The sequence below is a fragment of the Parasteatoda tepidariorum genome, chromosome 6 (assembly GCF_982258835.1).
Source record: "Parasteatoda tepidariorum strain Cologne lab strain chromosome 6, Ptep-v5.0, whole genome shotgun sequence".
NCBI classification, from domain to species: Eukaryota; Metazoa; Arthropoda; class Arachnida; order Araneae; family Theridiidae; genus Parasteatoda; species Parasteatoda tepidariorum.
This window is the reverse complement of record NC_141760.1, coordinates 75,858,713-75,864,712: the sequence shown is the minus strand read 5'-3', so window position 1 is coordinate 75,864,712 and position 6,000 is coordinate 75,858,713.

Sequence of the window (6,000 nt, the reverse complement as noted above, 5' to 3'; positions counted from 1 at the left end):
AGAGCGGTTCCCACAAGGAAATGTCCTGGGGTAAGTGCTGAAAGCTCAGCGGGATCGTCCGATACTGGACACAAAGGACGAGAGTTCAAGCAGGATTCAATTTGTGCAGTAAGAGTTAAAAACTCTTCAAGGGTCAATTTATGATCACCTATTGTTCTTTTCAAATGCGATTTTGCGGATTTAACAGCAGCTTCCCATATTCCTCCAAAGTGAGGTGCTGAAGGTGGGTTAAAGTGCCATTTAATTTGCTCATCGGCAAAATACTGATGGATGGATTCTTCTTTTTGAAGAGATTTAACTACTCGATTAATTTCCTTATTTGCAGCAACAAAATTTGAACCACAGTCTGAAAATAATTCATTTGGTTTTCCTCTTCGCGCAACAAATCTTTTTAGAGCTGCAATAAATGATTCAGCGGTTAAATTTCCAACAACTTCGATGTGCACCGCTTTTGTCGCGAAACACACAAATATACAAATGTACATTTTAACTGATCTGACTCCACGTCCAGATCGCGGTTTCACGAAGAATGGACCTGCATAATCCAGACCAGTCATGGAAAATACTCTAGAAGGCGTGACTCTTGAAGGTGGTAACTGAGCCATTATTTGTGTCGCGGTTTTTTCTTTTAATCGAAAGCATTTTATGCATTTCCAGATTTGCTTTTTTATAACTGATCTAGCATTTACTATCCAAAATTCTTTTCGAATAACTGATAATAGTAAAAGTGTTCCAGCATGCAAGAAGGATTCATGATAATGAATTATAATTAGATTAGTTAAGTGATGTTTTTTCGGTAGGAGAATAGGATGTTTTCTTTCATTCGATAATTGTGTATTTTCTAACCTACCGCCAACACGGATAAGGCCCTCTTCATCCAAAAACGGATTCAAGGAGAGGATCTTACTACTCGAAGAAATTGGTTTGCTATTTTTTAGCTGGTGATATTCGCTTGGAAATTCTTGTTTTTGGACTATTTTGACCAAAACATTTCTAGCTAGTTTTATCTCACTACTAGTTAAATAACCATTTATGCGATTGTTCGGAGATTTACAGTTCATTATAAAGCGGAGACACCAAGCTATAATTCTTTTTAACTTAACGTATGATGAAACATTGTAAATGATCGGAAAGTCAATAGGAGTTGTTTCAATCAAGCACGATGTCTTTTTGCGTTCTTCTTTGAGAGCGTCTGTTGAGAGGGGGATTTCCTCCAAATGCGATATTTCACCACTTTTCATCCAAGACGGACCCGACCACCACAAATCAAATTTAACTAGCTCATTTGGTGGAAGTCCTCTACTAGCGCAATCAGCAGGGTTTTGACCAGAACTGATATGATTCCAATGTTGAACTGGAAGAATAGACTGAATTTCGGAAACACGATTGGCAACAAAAATTTGCCAACGTGATGGCTCAGATTTCAACCATGAAAGAACTATAGTTGAGTCCGTAAAAGCGCGTATTGCGTCAATTTGAATAGTCAAGGACTTGAGGACCGTTTGTAAAAGGTGCACTAATAAAACGGCTGAACAAAGTTCAAGGCGCGGTATTGATATTGTTTTCAAGGGTGCGACGCGTGTTTTGGATGTAAGTACACTAACCTGTGTAGTGGTTAAGGTAGTTGATTTCAAGTATATAACTGCAGCGTACGCCTTTTCCGACGCATCACAGAAACAATAAAGTTCTATTCCTGATGGGGAGTACAGAAGAACTTTTCTAGGTACAGTTAACGAAACTTGGGAAATATCTTCTCGATATTTAATCCATTGCTCCTTAATATCCTGGGGTACTGGATCATCCCAAGCCAACTGATGCTTCCATAATTCCTGAATTAGAATTTTCGCAGTTATGATCATAGGGGATAACCATCCCAGTGGATCAAAGATTTTTGACACACAGGATAGGATGGACCTTTTTGTAGGAATTTCATCCTTCAACTCCTCACAAAAGGAAATGTTGTAGGTAAAATCATCATGTTTTGGGTCCCATCTCAACCCTAGCACCTTAATAAATTTAGAGTCAGCAGTACTACATGGTGTATTGTCAATATTTTTAGGTTGACTTAAAAATTCCAAAACAGAAGGACTATTGGTACACCATTTGTGAAGCTCGAATTTTCCTTTTCTCAATAGCTCACTAAGTTCATTTATTAATGCAACGGCTTCGTCAGCACTTTCTGCTCCAAACAAGCCGTCATCTATATAAAAATTATGTAAGACTAAATTAGCTGCCTTAGGAAAGCCCAATCCTTCATCGATGACTAATTGTTTTAAAACTCGCGTTGCCAAATAACTGGCCGGCGCGGTACCATATGTTACGGTACACAAGCGATATTCCCTAACTGGTTTCATGGGATCATCTCTCCATAGAATTTTTTGAAAATCGCGATCTTCACTATGAATCTCTATTTGCCGATACATTTTTTGCAAATCACATGTTATCGCGATATTGTAACATCTAAACCTTAGATGAATAGCGAAAAGATCGTCTTGTACTTTAGGACCATTCATTAGCGTTTCATTCAGTGATAACCCGGATGTAGTTTTTGCGCTGGCATTAAAAACAACCCTCAATTTTGTGGTTGGACTAGAATCATTAATTACGTGATGATGCGGGATAAAATAGCTCTCCTTTTTGCTATCTAAATTTAGATTATTAGCTTCCTCCATGTGCCCAAGAGAGAGGTATTCTGCCATAAATTTCTTGTATTGAAAATAAATATCTGGAGTTTTTAAAAGTCTTCTTTCAAGACTAAAAAGCAATTTGAACGCGGAGGCTTTTGAATTTCCCAAAATTCCCTTATTGGGTTTAAACGGGAGTCTGACGGAATACCTTCCTTCTTTATTGCGTGTGACATTTTCCACAAAATGTGTTTCACAAAGGTTTTCTTCCCTTGTGAGCGGTTGTGTTGAAGGAATTTGTTCTAATTCCCAGAATGTTTTAACTAATTCATCGGTACTTATATTGAAATTATTGACTGAAATTTGTTCGGTTTTAGTGCATTCAAAAGTAGTTGCTCCGGAAATTATCCAACCTAGTTTAGAGCATACTGCGAAAGGGAGATTTTCATCGCGTTTTATTACTTCTCCGTTTATTAATGTAAAGAATACATTAACACCGCATAGAATATCAATATCTCCTGATTTCCAAAAATATGGGTCAGCTAGTACGAGATCTTGATATTTTTTAGACAAATCAATTGGAATGGAAGAATTTGGTATTTTCCCGCAAATTTTATCAATAACATATGCGGATGTTGAGAATCTTAAATTATCATTAAAATGAGGCGAAAATAATAAATCTACTTGCCCATTACTCGAAGTATTACAAGTGCCTAAACAAGAAATAGAAATTTGAGCGGGATTTATTTTTAATTTTAACTTGCTGACACATTCGCGAGTAATAAAGTTTTTCTCAGATCCCGAGTCTAAGAGGATTCGACAGTTAATGGATTCGTTTTGAGAATTTATAACCTTGACTATAGCTGTGCATAAAAGAACTGAAGAATTCCTTTGATTTATGTTATCGCCCAATTGCTCACTATTCGAATAATTCGCACAAACTATAGACGAAACTTCATTAATAGGCGCGGCTGATGGCGTCGTTGAATTCTGTACATCTGCTCTGGGTATAAATTCAGGGGCACTTAAAGAGGGAAAAAAGGGTTTCGGTTTCTCATCTCTATGCAAAGAGCTGTGATGTCTGCGATTACACTTAAAACAGGTGGTAGAAGATTTACATTTTTTTATAGTGTGAATTCCTGATAAACAGTTATAACAAAGATTATTATTTTTAACGAAATCAATCTTTTGCTGAACTGGTAAATTACAAAATTTCGAACACTTTGAAATATAATGATTATCTTTACAATATACACATATAGAAAGCGAAACAAAAGAATTCACTTTAGCATTAATAGGTTTTTGAAATTTACTGGACGAACTTTTGCTGTTTTGAAGAGTTCTAGCATAGCTTTTCAAAAATTCTATTAAATCTTTGAGTTTGGGTATTTCAGTATTATTTAATTGGCGCTCCCACCATAATTTAGTGAAACTATCTAACTTTTGCAATATTAAATACAACATTAAAGTGTCACTAAAAGTATCCACTTTTTGGCCTAAAGTTTCTAATGAACGAATAATTTCATTTACATTATCAACCAAGCTCAATAAAGATGTAGCGGATTCATTATGAATATTCGGAAGATTTAAAAAGCGTTTAATATGAGCGAAAGTTTGTTCTCTCGTATTTGAATACCTTTCGTCTAACAAATTCCAAGCTATTTCAAAATTATTATCTGAAATTGCGATAGATTGAACGATTCGCGAGGCATCACCTTTTAAAGATGTCTTTAAATACTGAAGCTTTTGCGCGTTTGATAACGATTCATTTTTTGTTACGGTGGCTTTAAATAAATCTTTAAAGGTTAGCCATTTGGTAATATTACCGCTAAAAAAGGGTAAGGAGAGTTTCGGAAGTTTTATAGTTTCACTCGCGTTTCTCTCGAAGTTTGGAGCAGAAAAAACTGACTCATTTCTCGGTTGCTCTTTTAGTTTTTTCTCACCGCGAAATTTCCATACAATAATTTTTTCTTCGTACTCGTTTGCCTTATCTAGTTCGTTGTTCAATTCAGTTTCATCTTCAATAAGATTTTCAACTGCAGAGTTTATCGTTTTTAACTCAGTTTCTTTTACTTTTAATAGCTCTAAGTTTTCCGACAATTCATCAAAATTAATTTCTTCTACAGATAAATTACCTTCTATTTTTTTCAAATAACCAGTTACTGATCTTCGTACAGAAGACAGCTTTGTTTTCAATTTTTGGAGTTCTAATTCTTTTGCCATGTTTAATGTCTAAAATAGTTCAAAATAACTATAAAGTCTACTTACCCCTTCTTCGGGATAAATTTAGAATATATTACCATATCATTCGTTAGTAATCCAATGGAAGGCGTTGATTATTGTTTAATGCGCAACACTATCTTCACGAGCCATGCTGCGGCTCGACTTCACCATGTTAATATTTTGTATTTGATTGCGTTTGCGGGTTTGCGTGGTTCGTATTACGAGCTCATGAAAATAATGTTGATCTAATTTTAGATAAACAACAACAAAAATAATGAATAGCGGATTAATTATTAATTATGCGGTTATTGACAACAGCGCATTGGTCTATCTCTAGACGCAATGAAATCCAACAAGGAAGTAACTTTTTTTCTAATTAATGTAGGTGGCGCTACTATTTCTACATTCATACCGGCTTCAACAAATGGATTGATTTGACCCACCACTCATATCAACTATTATAAAAAGAATGAATGCTTTTAATTGTACAATAAAGATATTTATGTTCCCATAAGATTTCCATAAATCTGGCGATAGCATTAAATAATTTTACAATATTTAACTTCTATTCACTTTGATTTTGTTAAGTCAAGTTAGAATTCAATTTAAAATTTTCTCTGCGCTGTGTATGTTTAATTAAACTAATTTTACCTTGAGAAATGTTGTATATATGCATCCTAAGTTAATAATTTCTATTTTATATTGTATCGTAAAAATAGATTTACCGACTCTTATCTCCGTCAATGCTTACAGTGATTATAAATTTCAGTGATCTTGAATAACAAAAATTGTGACGGCTACTTTACATCAAATAGTTTAAAGAACATTTGTGTCATATCACTACACCAGGAACTATCTTTGGCTATCCATGGAACACCACTTTGACGTAATCTAGTTGTCACCGTTTTTAGCGTTGAGATCTATTTTAAACGTTTCTGTGTAATATTCGCCAATCGTTTATGCTAATACACTTCTTCGAGCAGCGATGGCTCTGGGGATAGAGCGTTCACCTTCCAATGAGGTGAACCGGGTTCAAATCCCGCCAATGACTGGTCGATACGAATTCCGCATCCGGCTTGCACCGATCACAGTGCTGACGTGAAATATCCTCAGTGGTAGACGGATCATGGGTTAGAGTCCCCTTGCCGTCAGT